Below are 21,596 nucleotides of genomic sequence, written 5' to 3' on the forward strand. Positions count from 1 at the left end.
ATCATCATCATCATCATCATCAATCATCATCATCATGAGCACACTGGGCTGCAAATCGGTTAAATGACATCAACAACTCAGACTGTGGACTTATTTCTCAGAGTGCAGCAGTGGCTTTACTATCCCTAGAATCAGTTTGATGCAGGCGTAATTTGGAGTCAAGCACAGCTCTGTGAGAGCTTTAGGGATTGGGCCTGCACTGGCCCTGCTGTGTGTCTGGAGTAAGCCGCCCCAAGCCATCGGCCACCTGAAGAGCAAAGCGGGTTACGAAAAAGCACAGGCTACAGAGGGGCTCAGACTGCCGGGAGCCCATCCCTGGCAGAACTAACTCAACCATCCCACCTGTCCTAGGTTACAAACTTATGATATATTCTCTTCCCATCTTCAAGAGCTGTTGGAACCAGGAGGGGCATTGTTTATCCTTATCTCCTGTTAATGGGCCCATCAATGCCTTTTGGCACGACTCAGAGATGACTCCCTCCAGGAGCCATTTCTGTTTAATGGACCTGCCACATGACTCACAGAATGGTATCAGCCCATTGTGGGATGCTCCACCCAGGGAGAAGGAACTAAGCATCCCCACCTGGATGAAATCTGGAGTTTGGGACAGAACAAGCTGCTGTTACCCACTGGTTTCCAGAGGACAAGAGCTACCAGACCTTTTCTGCTGGATCACCACTTCAACAAGACCATTTCATCTGGACTGCTACCACCACCCTAACTAGCAGGGTGTCAGGTTGTATTCGGACTCTGTCAGGGGTTTTTCTTTTCTACTATTGCATGTATTTTAGGGTTTTTTTTTTTCCCTTTTCCTAATAAATTGTAATTCTGACTTGGAGTCTCTCACTGGTTTTGCTTTCAAACCAGAACACCACCTTAGGACTGGGTTTTGTGAGAAACGACCGCTCACTTTAAAAATTTTTAAAGGTTTATTAAACCTTTACAAAAATACAACAAAAAGGACCAAATAAGGAAAAACAGGCCTGGGAAGCCCCCCGCCCCGGGGCTGCCTGCCAGGTGGCTGCCTCATCTTCAGGAGGGATGCTTCGCCCTTTTAAATCCCTGGGGTTGCATCCGCCACCCACGGCCCCTCCCAAAGTCTGTCAGTCAACTCTTTGCTGTTCATTGCTGGAGATTGCTAACTTGACCCCTGACTGGAGGTCAGGTGTTGTCATGCCACACTCCCCTAGCAACAAGCTTTTCCATTCCTAGCTCTCCAGTGCAAGGGGTATTTGTACACGCCTTTGTTCTACCTGTCCTAGACATCCCAGGCTGTCTGATAGCAGCAATACAGAGGGGAGCAAAAGGGGACTATGGAGAGAACAGAGCACGTCTAAACAAGAAATCACAATAACAGAACTACACATCAATAAATCTTCTCTTAATATACACACAATTATCATCCCATAATTGCGAGAGCCAATCATCTCATTACCCATCTATTACAGTTTGGATGGAGACCGGAACTAATGTCTCGCTAAAGGAAAAGAGGGTACAAAGGTCCCTGGAGTCCCCTGCCCTTGTACCTCAGCCAGTGGGGAAAGGAAGAGGGCAACATATGACCGGGAGTTTTAAAGGAGGCTGTGTTCTCCACAATTTGAGAGAGAAAACCCCAGCAAAAGATGTCCCAATGGACTCTCTCCCTTTATTCGAATAAAGCTGCAGGACTCCTCTGGCTCCTTTATGGACACTGGCTTTTCACAGGGTGATTTTTATGCACACCTGTTTCCGTGTATCAGAGTATCACCAGCCTGCAGTGACTCACTGCCACTCTGGTCTGCAGGGGAAATGGAACTAATTTCCATGAGGGTCCTCCCAGAGGGAAGAGCAAACCCAGAGGAGACAAGCAAGCCCTGCAGGCATCCAAACTTCTGCACCAGATGCTGAGTGAGTTACAGAGGGGGCATAGTGAGTGCATTTCCTCAGCCTTCTGCTGGGACTCAGCAGCCGGGGCTTGCACTGCGTATGGGTGTTGGATAATATACCAGGTTTAATTTTTGTTTAATTTCTCTAGTCAGGCTTGGTTTGCCTTTGCCTTAGGGAAAGGAATATTTTTAAGGGATTTTAGGCCACTCAAGAGAAATGAGCTTCACATCTCAATGAAATGGGAATAACCCAAAAGGTACCCAAAAAGGAAATGACCAGTAAGAACACATCAACGACCACGAGCAGCAAACTTCAAGGAACACCAGCCCCAGACACTGCCCCCAGCATAGTTGGAGACACCTGGTCTGGAAAAGGCTGAGAAGGAAATCAAGCACTGTGGACTTTATTAATATCAGAGGTGAAAAAGTCGGTCCAGTAGGAAAACAGATACTAAGAACTATGCAACTTGAGACCAATGAACATTAAACAAATTCTGTGGATTCTGGACTGTAAAATGTTTGGGAAAAATCTAGTCAAACCCATGTGTCCTGGTATGATTTTCTCTGCACACCCGGGCTATGTGCGAATGCAATTATTTCTGTTGCACATCACGAACAGAACAATATCATGGCCAGAATAAATGCCTTGATTCTCTGACACCAAGATGTTGATGGAGGGCTTTTGTTTTCCCCACAGTTTCAGTGACATCTGGACAGGCCATGCCCGCACAGCGGGAAGGGATCCATGGCAGCCTCACGGCCCTGCTGCTGCTTTCCTACAGAAAGGAATGACTGCCTGGCAGCTTCTGCTGCAGGAAGGAAGGCAATGCCAGACATGGGCACAGGCACAGGAGGTAATTGCTGTGCCAGGCTCGGCCCTGTTGCTGTGCCCTCCGAGTGTCCACTCGGAATCACCCCAGCTTACTCGGAAGTCAGTTTTTTGGGATGCTGTGGTCAAACAAATAGGCGCTCAGATTTCAATATTGGCACCTGGTGTGGCCACTGAGGACATGGTTACGCCTCTGAGAACACAGGAGGGTTAAAAGCTGAGAACTCCCAGGGGAAGCTCTCTTTTGGCTCCGGTTCGTGAAAGAGAACAGACCTTCCCTTCCCGGGCTTTGAGCTGGGCAGGGGAGGGGAAGCCATGCGGCCGAGGAGGTAGGCCAGTAGGCCAGGCCTTGGACAGAGAAGGGAGGGGGAGGCCCCTGCGAGATGGAAAGGTGATTGAACCCTGAGAGGCTTCGAGCAGCCCACCCCCACCCCCCGGGAAGAGAGAGAGAGAGAGAGAGAGCTGGTGTCTGTGCCTGTGCCACCTTGAAATTTGATAGCACGGCCAGTGTGAAGGAGAAGGGGGGGATGCTGTGAGAAAGTGCCCGGCAGGGCAGCGTGGGAGTTCTGGACAGGCAGAGCCTGAGACTTTAAACCCTCTTCTTAGATACTGGAAACCTTGCAAATGCTGATTCCTCCTGCAGTTGAAGGAGAAGAGAGACAGAAATGAGATAAGAAGAAATGGGCCACGAGAGAGGCTGAAAAAAATCTTAGGTGAGAAGAGGTGATAGAGTGGCCTTTAACTAGACTTTTCTTGTATGGCCATGGACAGAACCATTTTTCCTGTGACACAGAGACTGCATTTAGGGAGGAAGCAATGGCTCGGAGCCAAGAGAGTGCACTGATGTGATGTGAAGGAGTGCGTGAACAGAGACGGGTGAGGAGGGCGGTGGTGGTGTTCTCCATCTCCAGGGAAGAAGAAGATGATCTCTGTTCTCGAGATCCCCAGGGGGTGAAATCTGGGGGAGGGGCAGGTGTCCCAAAAGTGTGAGACTGTGCTCTTTTTAGAACTGGGCAAAGCACCCTTACAAAAGGACAGCCCTAGAAGCAGCTCTAGTCCATGCGCAGTGGTGAGAGCACTGGGCGTGGAAGGAAGATGTCAGGATGGCAAAATGATCTCTGGGTGGTGCCACGTGTGATGTGGAAACACAAGAGGTGTCAACTGTGTTTCCTGGGGAAGCCCATGGTACAAGAGAGACTCCTTTCTCCTTGATGAACTGAAAATTGACTATGTGAAGGGTAGTGATGGAGTGAGAGTTAGTGATCTGAGGGATGAAGGTATTAGAAATTTGGTAGAAAGAGAGGAACGTTTTTGGAAAGTTTTCATTCCGAGTTCTGTGTGTTTTCTTTTCTAGTTATAAGTTAATAAAGTTTTTTTCCCTTTTATTCCTAAGCTGGAACCTGCTTTGCTCTATTTCTGATCACATCTCACAGCAGACACCAGGGAGGAAGCATTTTCATGGGGGCACTGGCATCGCACCAGGGGCAAACCATGACAGGGACACTCCCCCGTTCCTTGGGAGGCTGGTAGGGCGGCTGAGACTTTCACACTGTGTGGGCGAGGCTCTGAGCAATGAAAGGAAGAAAAAGGAATGGACAGCTGTTGAGGGTTCAGTCTGGGTTTCTTGAGAAAAAGCAGCAAAGGGATCTGCAACCCAGCAGCTTCAGTCAAAAGAAAACCGAGGGCTGGGCTGTGCAACATGTAATAGAGAGTGGAGTGAACAGGGGAGGGCTCGCCCATCCGCCAATGGGGTTACAGGAGGGCGAGGGGAGCAGGGAAATAGGCAGTTAGGGAAACCAATGGGGGTAATCCGGGGGAGAGGCCCCCGTGCCTGAGCCTATCACTCAACGCCCTTGAGAGAAGTTTCTAGAGGGAGGGAATGAGTTGTCAAGTGATGGACAGGACACTGGGGAGGGGTTGAAGGAGTGAGACAGCATTTTTCAAGGGATAAGGAGTGGAGGGAGTGGGATTGACAGTGAAAATGAAGGAGGGGGCAACAGGCGCAGAACCATTATAACAGGGGAAAACTGGAACAAACCATGGTACAAAATATTACAAATGAAACATAAAACAACACAATACAACACGGCCCTCAGTGCGGCTGTGTGGTCGCAGTTCTTCCCCCAGGACCTGCCCTTGCACGGCCCGTCAGCAGCCAAAGCTGGAGGCACCTCTGGAGCTCGTTCACAGACCCAGGGAAACTAGTCTTGTGCACCAACATCATTCATTGCTGGGCTTGTCCTGAGGGGCCCGCTGGGGCTGCAGCCAGTGCTGGCTCCCACTGAGGCTGCCTGGCCAAGAGCAGCCCAAGGGGCACAGGGCAGAGGCAAAGCAAGGTGGGGAGGAGAAAGAGCAGGGACGAGCTTGCCCTGGAAAGGCAGAGGTGCCCTGGGGCCCGCTCCTGGCCAGGGACCCTGCCCAGAGCCGTCCCCTGCTCGCCGGGGCCGTGAGGGGCAGCTGTGCAGCTGGGCCAGGATGTGCCAGCAGCTCCAGCCGTGCTGGGGAGCCTTGCCAGCCCTGGGCCTTGCTGTGCAGGAGGCTCCCTGTGTGCCCCTGGCAGTGGGGCCTCAGCCACCTCCTCTCTTTGCAGGAGCACCTCTACAGAATCACAAGACCGGCCAAAAAACTCAGGCAGGGAGAACTGGACCTGTCATCTCGCATCTCCGTGCCAGCGTTCGTTGTCTCTTCCACGGCTCCATTATAAGCTTATTGCTAGGGACATGCTGGTTGTACCACCACCCAGAGCAAGACCCTCTGTCCCCGAAGGTGCTGGCCCTGGTGTCCAGCCAGGCCAGGAGGTGCAGCCCTCCTGCCAGGGAAAGGCCTGAGTCCAGCAACATCTTTGGGCTTCAGCTCAGGTGTCTGTGTGCTACCACCAGCACTGGCAGAGCTGCTGGTCTGGGCACAGCCATGGGTGAGCAGGCAGCGGCTGGGCATTGGCCTCCTGAGAAAAAGCGACCCCATTTTCTTAGTTTTATATTTTTACACAGCAGAATTTTTTGGAAATATTTAGAAATATTTTTTGTAGAAAAAAATACCCAAATATTTCTTCCCTTTTCCCACAATAGTTTAGGATTTTTCAATGTAGTTTTAGAATTCTGAATAATTTAGAACCCTTTTATACTTGTAGAATAAAAAATAAACCTGCATTTCATTGGTAATCTTTACTCTAAGAAGAACTAAGTCATCGAGATTTTTACCTAGTGACAACAATCAACTTAAAACCTTTTCCGTGACATTTTCCGGGATTTCTGAAAAACTCACCTCCCAGTCTTCGGAGGCAAACGTTGAGCACAGTGGGAATCTCCTGCTGTGCAGGAGGGTCTCTGTGTGCCAGCTGCAACTGGGGCCTCAGCAACCTCCTGTCTCAACAGGCGTCCGTCTGCAGCTTCACAGGAGTGGCCAAACACCTCAGTCTGGGACACCTGTACCAGACCTTCCCCATCTCCATGCCCATGCCCAGTGTCCCTGTCACAGCTGCTTTACCAGCCTGTTGCTGTGCCGATGCTGCCACCACGCAAACAAGGTCCTCTCCCCCTGAGGGCCCGGCCCTGCTCTCTGGCCCCTACTGACGGTGGGCAGGGCTTGGCCCAGCTCTTCTGCTGCAATAAAGAGATGGAGCTGTCACCCCAGTGTCCGGGTGGCAGCAGCAGCAAAGCCCACACGGCACCAGCCCTGGCTGAGCTCCATGCCCAGGGGCAGCCATGGATGCCCATGGGGTGGGCAGGCAGGAGCCAGGCAGGGGCTGCTGTGACCAGCGTCGGGGCCCTGAGGGAAGCCATCGAGAGCATCTCCAGGGACACAGTCTGACCAGCAATTCCAGCAGGCCACAAAAAAGTCTTTACTGAGCAATGGACTGTGATACATGAAAACAACCATGGTAGTCCATTTGTACAGATGGGAGTGTACTCTGGGAGTACAGCTAAAGCCATGAGGTCACGGCACGCCATGAGGTCACAGAAGTCCCAGAGCCCTGTGATTGCACAGCAGCACAAGGACCCAGCAGTCAGTCCCTGAGCACAACTGTTGCGGCAGCAGCGGCGGTGGCAGCAGTGGTGCTGACATTGGGACAGCGGTGTCAGGACAGCGGTGGCAGCAAGAGCTGCGGGACTGGCAGAGGGCAAGGCACCATGGCCCTTGCTCTGCGCCTCTTCCTGCTGCTCCTCCTGGCTGTGGCCCTGCCTGCCAGGGCTTCCCAGGCTGCTCCGCTGCAAGCGCGGAGAGCAGGTGAGCCGGCAGCCTGGCTCCCCTTTCCCGGGACAGCGCTCCCTGCTCGCCAGGAAGTGCTGGGGATGGTTTTCCCCAGGCTTGAGGGAGGGTTTCCTCCAGGGGAAGGAGAGAGCCCTCATGGGCCCTGGGCAGCCCCTGTTTCCTCTCCAGGAGTGTTCCACAGGATAGGAAAAGAGGGTGGAGAGTGGCCAGGAGCCAGCCCAGAGCTCCCCAGGCCCCTGAGCAGTTTGGCCTTGTCCATTCTCACCTGGCTCCCACGACTCTACCGGGCCCCTTGCAATGCCCTGTTCCCTGAGGGAGAGGGGGATCCCAGCACATCATGGAAAAGGGTCTGAGTGTGTCTTCCCTCCAGACTGGGATCACAGCTTGCATTATCTAGATGCCCTATTAGATGACTGCTTGAAAATATTGGAGGATGCTGAAGGCAATTTCTCCGTGTGCCTTTCCTAAGAGAATAATCCGTGTCTATGTGGCAACAGCTCACTCATGAGCCATTTCCCTTAGCATAATCTCATGGTTGAAGGATACTGGAATTCTTGCCCTGCTCCCTTCTGGAGCCCTGAGGGATCCCACAGGATCTCTGTCATTTGGAGGATGGAGCATTTGGCTGTCAATCTTCCTCCTGTGTGCAATGCCAGTGTGTCCTTCCATGTGCTCTGTGCAGCCATGGAGAAGAGCAGAGAGGGAAGGGGCTGGGCCCAGGGCTGTGCCCCGGGGCTGAGCCTTTCTCAGCTCCTCTGCCAGCCCCAGGGAGCCTGAGCTGCTCCTGCTGCCGCAGCCAAGCCCTGGCCCTGTCTCGGGCTGCGTTTAGAGCTGCTGGCAGATCCAGGGTGTCCTTTCTGCCCCAACTGCCCCACAAGGGGCTCCTTCCATCCCCGTGTGGGGCCACTGTAGGCACGTGGTCCCTCTGCTCCTGCTCCTGGGTGGAAGGCAGAGCTGAGGGAGTGCCTTGGAGGACGCCAATCACCCAGGTGCCCTCACTGCCACTCGGGCCTGAAGGAGAATCTTCAGCAGTGTCACGGGGGCTGTTCTGTCCTGCCTTTTTTTGCAGCTGAACCTGTTGGTGAAGGTGATCTGGCTTCCCAACCCATACCCATTACTGAGCCTCTGGGATATTGGCACAGTAGGTCAAGGCCATTCTCCTGGGAGAGCTGCCAGCTAGGAGCCCAAAGCTTGGCCAGAGGGGCATCGCTGCAGGTGCCAGGACAGAGCCATGTATGTGTGTGCCCTCGCCCTGCGCCATCGCATCACCGCTCCTGCGGCTCAGATGTTCCGGTGCAGATGAGCAGAGATGACAGAAGGTTCTGTGGCTGTTGAGTTACAGAGGTGTCTGCTGGGAGGATGTTCCCAGGTCCTTTGGTGGTTCTTGCACACAAGCCCAGCTCCCGTCTCAGGGGTGAGTAGTGTGTCCCTGCTGACCCCACACGCTCAGCCTTCCTTTTGTGGGATCCATTCCTAAAAAATGGTAATTTTTCTCTTAAGGTCCGTTGAGAATGAAGAACAAACCTAGAGGAGACAATAAGTCCCTGGTGGCATCCAAACATGTCGGCAAAATGCTGAGTGATGTGGACAGCCAGTTTGGTGGGTGCACGTCCCTCAGCTTTTCCCTGGGGCAAGGCAGCTGGAGGCTTTGGCTTCACATTTGCAAATGCTGTGCACGGCACAGCGTGAAGGGATCCATGGCAGCCTCACTGCCCTGCTGCTGCTTCCACGCCCTGCAGGGCTGTTTCCCAGCCTGGCCTTGCTGCAGCTTCTCCTCAGCCTCTCTGAGGCATTTGGCATCAGCTCACAGGCAGCCCAAATTGCACCACGGGCCATGCACTCCCGGCGATTTCCTGGTCTGGTTCCCAGACCGGGAAACCAGCTGTCTCTCATGCAGAGCGGCAGCTGGTTGCAGGAGGGAGGAGTCTGGGGCAGCTCCAAATCCTTGGGCATTTTCCTTGTCCTTTTCCATGTCTTTGACAAATATTGTCTAAAGCAGAAGTGTACAGAACAGAGGAATTATGGCAGGAAGGCTCAGGGGTTCGGGTACTGAGCAATCCTGTGCCAAGGGGCAGCAAGGTGCCTGCAGGCCCCAGCTCAGGGGGAAACAGGGAGCGAGAATGTCCTGCCCGGATCCACCGTGCTGCCAGCTCAGCAGTGCAGCACAGCACGGGCTCATGCTCCCCATTGCTCCCACAGATGCAGACAGCACCTCAACACGTGCTGATACATCGGGAAAAGCAGGAGAATTGTTTTTTGCTGGGGAACACCTTGTTTGAATAAGTTGATAGCAATTGTGGCTGGCGCAGCACTTTGCCTGATGATGTGCTGTGCCGGAATCTGGTATTGCTGGAAGAGACAGCGGTGAGTGTTTTGCAGATCTCTAATTCAAATAGCTTCCTTGAAAGGCTGCACATATGCAGGGAAACATTCCCAGTGAGGCTGCAGTCGAGTTGTGGCCAGTCTTTGATTGTCCAAATAACTCTGCTGAGGGTTCTGCTGCTGCCCAGTGCTTTCTGTGGCCTCTTCATATCTGGCCCTTGTCCTGGGGGGCCCGCTGGGGCTGCAGCCAGTGCTGGCTGCCACTGAGGCTGCCTGGCCAAGAGCAGCCCCAGGGGCACAGGGCAGAGGTAAAGCCCGGTGGGGAGGAGAAAGAGCAGGGACGAGCTTGCCCTGGAAAGGCAGAGGCGCTCTGGGGCCTGCTCCTGGCCAGGGACCCTGCCCAGAGCCGTCCCCTGCTCGCCGGGGCCGTGAGGGGCAGCTGTGCAGCTGGGCCAGGCTGTGCCAGCAGCTCCAGCCGTGCTGGGGAGCCTTGCCAGCCCTGGGCCCTGCTGTGCAGGAGGCTCCCTGAGTGCCACTGGCAGTGGGGCCTCAGCCACCTCCTCTCTCCACAGGACCACCTTGAAGAAAAGCTGAAAGCTGGTGGCTGGCCCCGAGACCTCTACAGCTGGAAAAGCAATAGCAGCAGCTCTGAGTCTGACCTGTTCTCATTTTCACCCCCAAGCTCTGTGTTGATTTGAGGCCCCCTCCCTCCAGGGCCAAAGGTGAATGCCCCAGGAAAGGATGTGGAATTGCACAACTGAATATTGAGTGAAGGCTTCCAAAATCAGCTCTTCCGTTGCAACAAAGAGAAGTAGCCATCACCGCAGTGCCAAGGTGGCAGCAGCAGCAAAGCCCACACGGCACCAGCCCTGGCTGAGCTCCACGCCCTGGGGCAGCCGTGGATGCCCACATGGTGGGCAGGCAGGAGCCAGGCAGGGGCTGCTGTGACCAGCAGCAGGGCCTCGAGGACTAGGGGAGCCCAGGCGTCAGGCAGCAGAATGGGGTTTCTGAGCAAAAGTGACCCCATTTTGTCTTTGTTTTTCAGTTTTAGAAATTAGACATTTTTTAGAAATATTTCAAAATATTTTTTCTGTAAAGAGACATCTCCAAATTTTTCTTCCCAATTACTATAGTTGTTAAGGATTTTTCAAAGTAGTTTTAGAATCCTAAATTGCAGCCCTATTTTGTTTTTGTTTTTAATTTTTAGAACTATTTAGAAATACTTTTTCTAGAGAGAAATACCCAAATGTTTCTTCCCGCTTCCCACAATATGTCTAATTTCTAAAAGTAGTTTTACAGTTCTGGAAATTTTTTTCCATTCAGACAATTAAAAATAAAATTGCATTTCCGTTGTAATTTTTACTCTGGGAAGATCTAAGACACCCTCAGACACCCAGCCTGATGCAGAGGCTCTTCTCCCATGGGAGCTTTGTACCTAGTCATTGCCATCATACGCAGAATTTTTCCCAGATATTTCCTGGAATTTTTTGGCAAGCTCACTGCTTAAGTCTTCTGAGGCAAACTTTGACCACAGTGGGAATCTCTTCAAGTCACCATCTTTCTTTGCTTCTGGTGGAACTGCCTCAGTTCTAGAGCAGGGGCTTCTCTGAGCTTCCTGCTGCCCCCGGGCTCTCCTCCCAGCCTGCTGGGCTTTCTTGGGAGGCACAGCCTGTGCCAAGGGGCGGCAAGGTGCCTGCAGGCCCCAGCTCTGGGGGAAACGGAGAGCGTCCTGCCCGGATCCACCGTGCTGCCAGCTCAGCAGGGCAGCACAGCACGGGCTCACGCGCCCCATCGCTCCCACAGATGCAGCTGGCCCCACAGCATGTGTTCCCCATTCCCAGAAGGGAATTGGCTTCTGTCAGGGAACACACTACTGGCTAATGACAAGCCTGGCTTTTCTATGGCATGCAGGTGATGGGGGGACCCGTGTAAGGCTGGCAAATGACCGGGGTCCATCGTGAGGCACGAGAGCTGGAGGGGGTTTTGTGCGTGTTGGGTGTTGCAGTAAGACATGCGAGGTTTTGGGTCCTTTCTAAGTGGTGCGTGTGGCTGGGGTTCCTCATGAGGTTCTTAGGGGATTTGGGATCTTTTCTATGGTGTACAGGTGACTGGAGACATCTGTAAGGCTGGCAGGGGCTTGACTTCCTCATGATTAACATTGCGGTTTAGTGCTTGCTGTCAAGGCCTGGAGAGGAGCTGAGTCCTTGCTAAGGTGGGCAGGAGGATGGGTTCTTTTGTGAGGCACACAGGGATATTGTGGGGATCCTGCTAAGGGGTGCAGGGATCCCTCATGAGGCACACAGGGATATTTTGGGGTCTCTGCTGAGGGTTGCAGGGATCTCTCGTGATAAATGAATATGATTCATGCTAACAATTGCAAGTATATAGATATTTTCGAAAATATTTGTTAAAAAGTAATAGAGGAAAAGGATATGTAATTACTGTCATGAAACAGATGTTCTCAGGTGTTCATGAGAGAATAGGATACAGGATGAAGTATTGAGATAAGCAATATCCTGAAACAGAATCAGCCTTGGGACAAACCAAGTTAGGAAAACTTCCACAGCAGAACTGGCATTGGGACCAACAAAGTTTAGATGACTCCCAAGGCAGGGTTGGCCTTGGGATGAATAAAGTTGGGACAATTCCGGATAGGGAATTTAAAACAGTTGACTTTTCTATGAAATAATATGGCTTTTTTGGACCATAATTCTTACTTACATAACACAAAGCTTTATGTACATGCCCAACTTGCCAGGTTATTCATAGGACAGCGAGGAAGATGGTGAGCCTTCCTCTGAAAAGACCACCAAAGAGCCAAAAGACCCCTTAGCAACAAGTGGAGCATGCACTCTGTAGTATAGTGACGTCGATTTCAAGAATCGAAAAAAAGAGATTTATGGGAAAATACTGATGAACTTAGTGAAAAATGGGTATTTTATGACTGGCTTTTTGCAAATATTAAAATGAATATTATATGTGTTTGTTAGAAAGTAATGCTGTATTAATTCCCTTAAGTAGTGTGTTAAATATAGTTTTAGGTTATAACAAAATGTTAAAGTAGAAACTATGCTATGAAGGATACTTTTTTTTAAAAAAAGGACTCGCGCCGAGATAGCAGCCACAGGACACCTAAATCTTTCAGACAAAAAGAATTTATTGCCCCATTATCAGGAGAAATGAACTTCTTCCTGCCTTGCTCAGGGCTGGAGACGCCATTAGGATTAGGAGGAAGACGTTGATGAGTAGCAGACAGAATCCTGTGTTTGAATGGAATTTATGCATCATGCATGAGATGTATGAATGTGCAACAAGTTATTGTTTTTAAGGCTTAATCCTCTGTTTAGAAGTGTCCTTTTTCGGGCTTATGCTCCCCAGGAAAAGGTACCCAGACTTTCCGTAACTCTTTGTTTCTATTGTCTCATATTGTCCTAATTCAGATTGTCCAAATTATTACTACTTTTTTAACCATTTTTACTATTTATTACTATTTTTACATTTTTACATTTGTTGCTATTTTTATAACCATTTTATTACTATTAAACTTTTAAAATTTTAAGAAACAAGTGATTGGTGTTTTCCAAAATTATTATAGCAGAGGATGGTTAACACCTCACTGCTGGTGCTTTAGGAGAGTCAGAGTGGGGAGGCACGCCCTGCCCGATTAGACACCCTCGCTCTGTTTCCCCTGGGGTGACCGACAGACGCAGGTTAGATCAGTGGACAAAAGGAGGCGATAAATCGAAGAGAAGGGAAAAAGGCTCCCTACAACCGCGGTAATTGGCCCCCTACGACTAGTAGTGTGCACGGAGAACCCGGGAAGGAAAAAGGATTGGTAAGTATTTCTTGGGGGGGGCAGGTACAGGGGGATGAATGTGTGTGAATGAGAGGCGGGCTGATTGCCCCAGACCTGCCAAGTGAGTGCGGAGTCTCTCATGCAGCATTTCTGACTTTCTGCGCGGAAAGCGGCGAGTAAAGAGACAAAGCAAGTGATAAAAGGAGTGAGAGAATCCCCCGGGGTAACTGGGGCTGGGTCTCAGGGAGGGGTTGGACCCCTCAGAGGTAGAGAGCAAGGTTTCCTAGCCCAATCCACTAGGAAACGGGACAGGAGGGGCCCCTAAAAACCTGCTGGGTTGAGGGATTTACATTCTAAGAGCATCCACGTCTGAGCAGAATTCTGCCAGAATGAGGATATGCCCAAGAGCATCTGGGGTTGGACAGCACAGCTAGACTGAGGCATAAAAATTTTGCCCAAGAGCATCTGGGGTTGGACAACACAACGAGATTTAGTGATAAAAATTTTTGCCCAAGAGCATTTGGGGTTGGACAACACAGCTAGACTGAGGGATAAAAAAAATGCCCAAGTGCATCCAGGGTTGGACAACACAGCCAAAAAAAAAAATTAAATGCCCAAGAGCATCTGGAGTTGGACAACACAGCTGGGTTGAGGGACATCTAATAGCACCGGGACTGGCCAGTAGCACCTAAACTTGTAATAGGTGATGTGAAAGTAAAAGGTACTTTATTGTTGTCTTGTTGTGTGTGTGAGAGTGAGTCAAACACGAAATCAGCCTCAACTTCCCAGGCAGAGGGGAAGGGGAGGCAGTGGAAAGAGGCGTGTGTGACCCACAAATATGCCATTGTTCCCCCGGGCGGGTGGGGGCTGTGGCATAAGGTATAGCTGACCTGCAGACAGCCCATTGTCCCCCCGGGCGTGTGAGGGGGCCGTAGCTGAAGAGTGCGAGTGACACGCAGACAGCCTCCCAGGTGAACGGGCACTGGAGGCGACCAGAGGCAGGACCCTTCCGGGGGCCTGGAGATACGGAGACCCAGAGGCCAACCCCAAAGCGAGGGGGGCCACAGAGACCCGCAATTCCCTGGCGACAGGGATCCACTTGGAGTGCTGAGGGTGTGAAAGAATGTGTGAAGGTGAATGAGAAATAAAAGTGAGTGAATGTAGACGAATGGAAGTGTGCGTAATGTAGAAGCTTCACCACATCTCCTTGGAAGGAGGTGTATTGTATTGAAAAGTAGTGTGAGAAAAAGTTTTATTTTTGGGTGTGAGTAGTTGAAAGAAAAGTGGTATTTAAGCTGTTAGTGAAAGTGAGAAACAGAGGCAGGGGAAAAATATATAAAATCTTGAAAATGGAACAGAAAACCAGTAAGTTGGATACAGGGGAAAAAAAAAATAAAAGGGGGGGAATAAAAGCATACTAGAAGAAATACCCCAAGATAGCCCTTCAGGAGTTATGTTAGCAAACAGAAATACAACTCCTTGCAAAAATACAAGGTATGCAAAAGGCGATGAGAGAAACATGCAAACTATGGAAAAAGGGAAATTAACCTTAAACTAGAAGGCTCAAACTTGTGAATTATATACTTTTAAAAGAGCACTAGAATATTTAGTACAAAAGAAAGGAGTTATATATATTCATTCAAGGTATGCCTTTAGAGTAATACATACCTCAAGAAAAATTTTAAAAGGAAGATTACTTAATTCAAGAGGAAAAAGGATTAGTACATGAAAAATATATTTTAGAGGTTTTAGAGGCATCAAAATTTCCTAGGAGACATAGTTACAGTACATATTAAGGGACATTAAAAGGTAAAGACCCCAGAAATAAGAGGAAATAATTTGGCAGATCAGGAAGCTAAAGATGAAGAGGAAAATGGAGCTGAAAGAGTTAATATTAACTCCAAATGAGAAAATTTGGAAAGTCCAAAGTGAAGGGAAGCAGAGAAAAAAGGAATTAAACAAGATAGGTGGTGAACAAGATGAATTAGGGAAATAGGAAGACATTGATTGTTATGAGTAAAAAAAGAGTTACCCCTTTTTTTTAAGAGAAGGGCTTGCAGAGTTTAAGCTAGGAACTGATCACTGGCCAAGAGTTCTTTTGTTAGTTAAATGTTGTAATCACCTGTTGAGTATTGTTGAGTTGAGTCGTTAACCCTCTATTGTGGAGAATTCTTTTTTTCAGTACCACCCTTGCCTGCTACCAAGAGGATGCCCCCCCCCCACCCCCGGCGGGTGGGGAGAGAGGGGAATTTGCATCTCAGGAGACATGCAAATTTATCTCAAAACCCAGACTGCATTGGGACAAGAACCCCACCAAATCCTGGAAAATACCCCAAAAGAGACGAGCCAAAGCAGAATTGAGAAGTCAGGGTGGTGTTTAGACAGCAGGGGCGAGGTCCGAAGCCGGCAGAGATGCTGAGAACCTCGGTCACTCCTCGCCCCGACTACACGAAGTCAGTCCGACCTAGGACCCCTGAAGCAACAAACCAAACTGAACCCTGGGTATACCCCCACTGCCATTGCGAGGACGGGACTCCTGGTTCTGCCCCTAAGGGACAGAGCTGTACATTCCTTCTCTTCCGAGTCACTCCTGGGAGCTGCGGCAGGAACCTGCAGACCTGCCAAAACCCCCATTCTGAGCTGATCCCTTGTAATAAAGGCATTAAAAAGGAGAAAGATCTCCTGCCCTGTTTATTTCATTGATGGAAAACAATTAGTTGATAAAATGCTTACTAGGGAATATTAGAAGACTTGCATCACAAAACCACTGGGATGCTCGGGCTTTGTGTGATCATTGTTAAAGGAACCATGGGTGCATTGGGATTTTTGGAGTAGCAAAGCAAGTTACTGAAAGATGTATAATTTGCCAAAGGATAAATAAAAAGGTGATGAGAAAAACAATATGAGAAGGTTGTGAGTTAGCTCGTCGACCATTTCAAAGTATCCAAGCAGAAGTCTGGATGAGTTAAACCTTGGATTTATTTGTAAAAAACTCTTTAATCCAGAAGAAAAAGAATATACCACATGCTAGGGTGGGGGGTGATAGTAAGAAAAAACCATCTTTAAAAATATCAAAAACTCCCAAGAAAGAAAAGCAATAAAAGAAAAACGGTGAGAGAAAAATCTTTTGGGAACAAAAGATTACCTCCTGTGTTCCATTTCTTCCCCCACCCCTTTGCGGCTGCACCCCCCCAGCTCCGGCACAGTCCGTCTGTCCCAGTCCGGCCTGCGGCCGCTCCGCTGGCCGTGCCGGCGGGGCTGGCGGTCTCTCCTGCCGTGCGGACCGTGGTCACCACGCCGACCGCACCGAGGTGGGGTCCCTGTCTGCCCCGTCTGTCCCATCCCCGGCTGCCCTGACTCTGGTCGGGTACCGCCGCTGCAGCCGGGGTCTCTCGCCGGCTTTGTCTCTGCCGGATCAGCCACCATTGGCCATGCGGGGGCTATCCACGCTCCAGCTCGGCCTGCACCAGAAAATCCCTCTCGGGCGATTCTGCCTGCAGACCGCGCCTTCGGAGGACCGAGACCCAGAGCTATGCTGAGTCCCACCTGTCCTGCCCCGAGCTCCGTTCCCTTGGTAACCACAGCTCCGGCTGGTCAGGGGAACTCTCTCTCTCTGAAGGAATCACCTTGTCGAAACATTAGGAGTTCAGTTAAAAAAAAGGCCTCTCCTGATTCTCCCAAAAAATACAGGAGAAAGGCTATAGAAGATAAGGTCCAAAAAGAATGGGATAAACGGATTGGTCTATTTCCATTAAAAGAAGTTCCGATCAGAGAGGGTGGAATGGGGTTTGTAAATGTCTCTTTGACATTGTCTGAAGTCAGAACTGTTAAGAGATAAATAAAAGGAATATTTGGAGGATCCCATAGGCACACCTGAACAATTAGACCAATTTTATGGTCCAAACATTTATATTGGAGAAGAGATGTGGTCTATAATGAAAATAATATTTTCTCAGGAAGGAAGGCAATTAATCAGAGCAGCTGGAATAAAAGCTTGGGGGAAAAGATAATCCGCAGGGACCCCCAGAGAAGAAAAAATGCCAACTGCACCTCTTGAGTGGGGTCAAAATAATGAGGAGGGGAGGAAATAAATGAATGACTATCTTAATTTAATAATCAAGAGAATAAGAGAGGCAGCACCCAGAGGGCAACGTGCTAAAAAGGCTTTTTGAGGCACAGCAGGGGAAAGAAGAGACTCCGACTGAATGGTTAGACAGACTTAGGAGAAATATGAAACAATATTCTGGGATATGGGATGTGGGAAATGCATTGTTAAGGATTAACTTTGTTACTAATGTTTGGCCAGATATTAAGGAAAAAAAAAAAGAAAAAAACAAAGAAAAAAAAAAGAAAAAAAATTGAGAATTGGCATAGTAGATATTAGATAATTTATTAGAGGAAGATCAGAAAGTTTATGTTCAGAGAGATAAGAAAAGGCTCAACTGAAAGCAAAACTTATAGTAGCCACCTTGCGAGAAAACAATTTCCAAAAAAATCAAAAGCACACTGGCACTACTCCTAAATATGAAGGGGGCAGAGACAGGGGAAAGGAAAAGAATAGAACCCCAATACAAACCAAGTCTCAGGAGCATTCCAGAAATGTCTGTATTTACAGTGGGGGGCAAAGGGCATTATAGGAAAATTATCCTAAGCAGGCAAAAGATCTGAAAATCTTTAAAGAGATGGGCACAGAGCAAGAATAGGGAGGTCACAGGCTCTATTTTTTAGGGGACAAATATCATCTATGGCCTGTGATAACTTTAAATGTGGGTTCCCAAGAAGAAGAAGAATGGGAAATATTCCAGAAAGTTATAACGTAAGCAAAAGCACTGTAAAAGTAACCGGAACAAAAGGAAAGAGTTTCACGGTTCCTGTTATTAAAAGATGCAGTAATTGAAGAAGAAACTAAAATTTATACGGAGAATGTCTTATTAGTTCCTGGGGCAGATAACAGCTTATTAAGAAAAGGCTTACAGAAAAAGAATAGAGGTTATACCACAAGAAGGGAAAATGACAACTAAAGTTTTGAAATTAGGCCAAGAGGATGGGAAAAAAAAAAAATAAACAAGGAAGTGTTGGCTGGGAAGGAAATAGGGGAGGATTAAATATTGACTCCATAAGGGTTACAAACGAGAGAGAAGATTGTCCCATGTGCATAAGTCAGTACCTCATATCTTTAGAAGGACGGGAAAATTTGAACCTGGTAATAAAAAAAAACTTATAAGAGATGAGACATTAGAACTTTATATGTCTTCTCATAATACCCCTATTCTCTCAGTAAAGAAGCCCAATAGAAACTATTCTTTTGGAGAAACTGAAGTTAAAATTAGAGAAGCTACTATATAACTTTTGAATTTTTTGGGGGAAAAAGGATTAAGGGTATCAAAAGGGAAAATGTAATTTGTAGAACCAAAGGTAAACGATCTTAGACAATAAATAAGGGTAGCTGGAAACTCAGCCATGAAAGAATTGCAGGAATTTTATCCCTTCTCCCTCCCTCTTCAAAGAGGGAGATCAGGAAACTACTTGGATAAGTGAAATATTATAGATTATGGATTGAGGGGTACACACATCCAGTAAAATTTGTGTATGAAAAATTGAAGAGGGAGATGATATAAAATGGACCAAGGAAGATATTGGTAAATTAAAAGAGTTGAAGTTAAAACTAGCCTAAGTACCAGCTTTAAGCTTACCCTTGTTAGAAAAAAATCCTGTATCATTTATATATAAATACAGAAAATGGAGTAGCTCATAAAATTTTAATTCAGGAGTGAGGAAGAGTTAAAAAAACCACCTAGCTTATATATCAAAGATGTTAGACCCAGGAAGCCACAGCTAGCCAGTATGTATTTAAGCTATAACAGCTACTGCAATCCTAGTAAAAGAAACTTGTAAGCATACTTTTGGAAGTAAATTAGTTGTATGTACACTTCGTACCATCTGAGGTGTGTTGAATCAAAGAAAAGAGAAAAAGACAAGGAAAGAAAAAGTAAGAAAAGAAAGAGAAGCTGAAGTAGAGGGATGGTTAGCAGACTGGGATGTTGGAATGTGGAGTGATGAAGTCTTGGTGCTAGAAGAGAGCAGAAGTGTGAATGCGGGGGTTTTTTTGCATGAAAGGCAGGGAAGTGTTTTAATACATGGTTGTTAAGAGCCGAACTGGGGTCCGGAAAAGGTTTAGCAGAACGGGCCCTCCTTGAAGGGAAAAGAGGGTAAGTTGACAAAAGAGAGAAAAAGAATGTCAGGAGCACCTGAGGACGCCAAGTTTGGGGTTGTCAAAGTTGGGGATGTGTCTGACCACTCCTGTAGGAGCAGCAGGGTCTTGGGGGCTGCAGCAGGGACCGATTCATGGAGGTGACCCGGCGGCGGTGCTGGGAGCAGATGACACAGGGAGAGAGCCCCCATGGGCCCTGGGCAGCCCCTGTTTCCTCTCCAGGAATGTTCCACAGGATAAGGAAAGAGGGTCGAGAGTGGCCAGGAGCCAGCCCAGAGCTCCCCAGGCCCCTGTGCAGTTTGGCCTTGTCCATTCACATCTCGCTCCCACGGCCTTACCTGACCCCATTGCAGTGCCCAGTTCCCTAAGGGAGAGGGGGCTCCCAGCACACCATGGAAATGGTTCTGATATCTGCTTCTCTGTAGATTTGGATCGTTACGTGAGTTATTTGCAAGTCCTGGTGAATGACACTTTAAAGATCTTGGAGAATAATGGAGGCAAGTTCTGAATTTCCCTTTTTGCTGACGAATTATCAGGGTCCATGTGGCAAGAGCTCACTCATCTGCCATTTTTGTTAAGGCTAAGTAAGGGCTGAAGAATTCTGAAAACCTTGCCCTGCTCCCTTCTCATGCCCTGAGGGATCCCACAGGATCTCTGTCAGTGGGAGGAAGGAGCATTTAGCTGTCCATCTTCCTCCCATGTGCAATGCCAGTGTAGCCACGGAGAAGAGCAGAGAGGGAAAGGGCTGGGCCCAGAGCTGTGCCCCGAGGCTGAGCCTTGCCTGCAGCCTGAGGGTCTCCTGCAGTGCCACGGGAGCTGTTCTGTCCTGCCTTTCTTTGCAGCTGAACCTGCTGGTGAAGGTGATCTGGATTCCCAGCCCACGTCCAGGACTGAGCCTCTTGGAGATGGGCAGGGTAGGTCAAGGCCTTTCCCCTGGGAGAGCTGCCAGCTCAGAGCCCAAAGCTCGGCCAGGGGGGCATCGCTGCAGGTGCCAGGACAGAGCCGTGCACGTGTGTGCCCTCGCCCTGTGCCATCCCCTCACCTCTCCTGCGGCTCAATGGTGCCTGTGCAGATGAGCAGAGATGACAGAAGCTTCTGTGGCTGTTGAGTTACAGGGGTGTCTGCAGGGACGACTTCTCCAGCTTCCTTGCATGTTACTGCACACAAGCCCAGCTCGAATCGCAGGGGTGAGTAGTGTGTCCCTGCTGACCCCTCAGGCTGAGCCCTGCTTTTGTGGGATCCATTCCTGGGAAATAGAAATTTTTCTCTTCAGGTCCCCTGAGAATGAAGAACAAACCAAGAGGAGACAGTAAATCCTTGGAGGCATCCAAACACACAGAGAGGATCCTGAGTGACCTGGAGGGACCCCTGGGTGGGTGCATTTTTTTCAACCTTCCCCTTGGACTCAGCAGCCGGGGGCTTTGGCTGCACATCTGGACACGCCATGCCCAGCACAAGGGGAGGGATCCATGGCAGCTACTCTGCCTGCTGCTGCTTCCATGCCCTGCGAGGCTGTTTCCCAGCTTGGCCTGGCTGCAGCTTCTCCCCAGCCTCTGCAGGAAGACATTTGGCCGCCGCTGACATGTAGCCAAAACTGCACCAAGGGCCATTCACACCCTGAGAGCCCCTGCAATTTCGCAGTCTCTAGGCTGATCAGTAAGGGCGGGTGTTTTGATGAAAGTGGGCCTGGCCTCCCCAGCAAGTTTGTGCCTTTGACAGGCATTGCCTCCTGTAGATACCATCTTTCTTTTGAGGAAGAGCCCCACCTGATCCAGCTATGCCTCTTCCTTCCTCCAGAAGCTGATGGAGAGGCTGTGCAGAAGGTGGCATTTCCTGGAGGAAGCAGTGGCTCATTGGCAGCCTCTGCTGCAGGAAGGGAGGCGATGCCAGGCACAGTCACAGGAGGTAAGTGCTGTGCCTCTGGGCCTGAGCCCTGTGGAGGCTTGGGCTGCCCTCTCTGCACCTTGGCACTGCAGGTACAGCCAGGACAAGACGGGCACAGCCCGGAGGAATTATCCCGAGCAGGCTCAAGGCACTCGGGTACAGAGCAGTCCAGCTGGGGTCCCTCCGTGGGAGACACGTCCCAAAACCTGGGAGTGGCTGCACGGGGTGCCCTTGGTGGGGAAAGGGCAGAGGGGGAGAGCAAGGCTCCAGTGGATCCTGAGAGGGCCTGGCTATGTGCCCTTGGGCTGTGGGAGCTGTTCCACAGGCAGGTGGGCAAGCAGGAGAGAGTGACAGAGGGACAGTGCGTTAGTTGTGGCACTGCCTGCTGCAGATTTCTCCAAGCATTTAGTGAGGGCTTCCTGTGTGGGAGTGAGTGCCCCCAGGTCCCTGGGCTGCTCTAGCTGCACCTCCCGAGAT

The sequence above is a fragment of the Haemorhous mexicanus genome, chromosome 11 (genome assembly GCF_027477595.1).
Source record: "Haemorhous mexicanus isolate bHaeMex1 chromosome 11, bHaeMex1.pri, whole genome shotgun sequence".
Lineage (NCBI taxonomy): Eukaryota > Metazoa > Chordata > Aves > Passeriformes > Fringillidae > Haemorhous > Haemorhous mexicanus.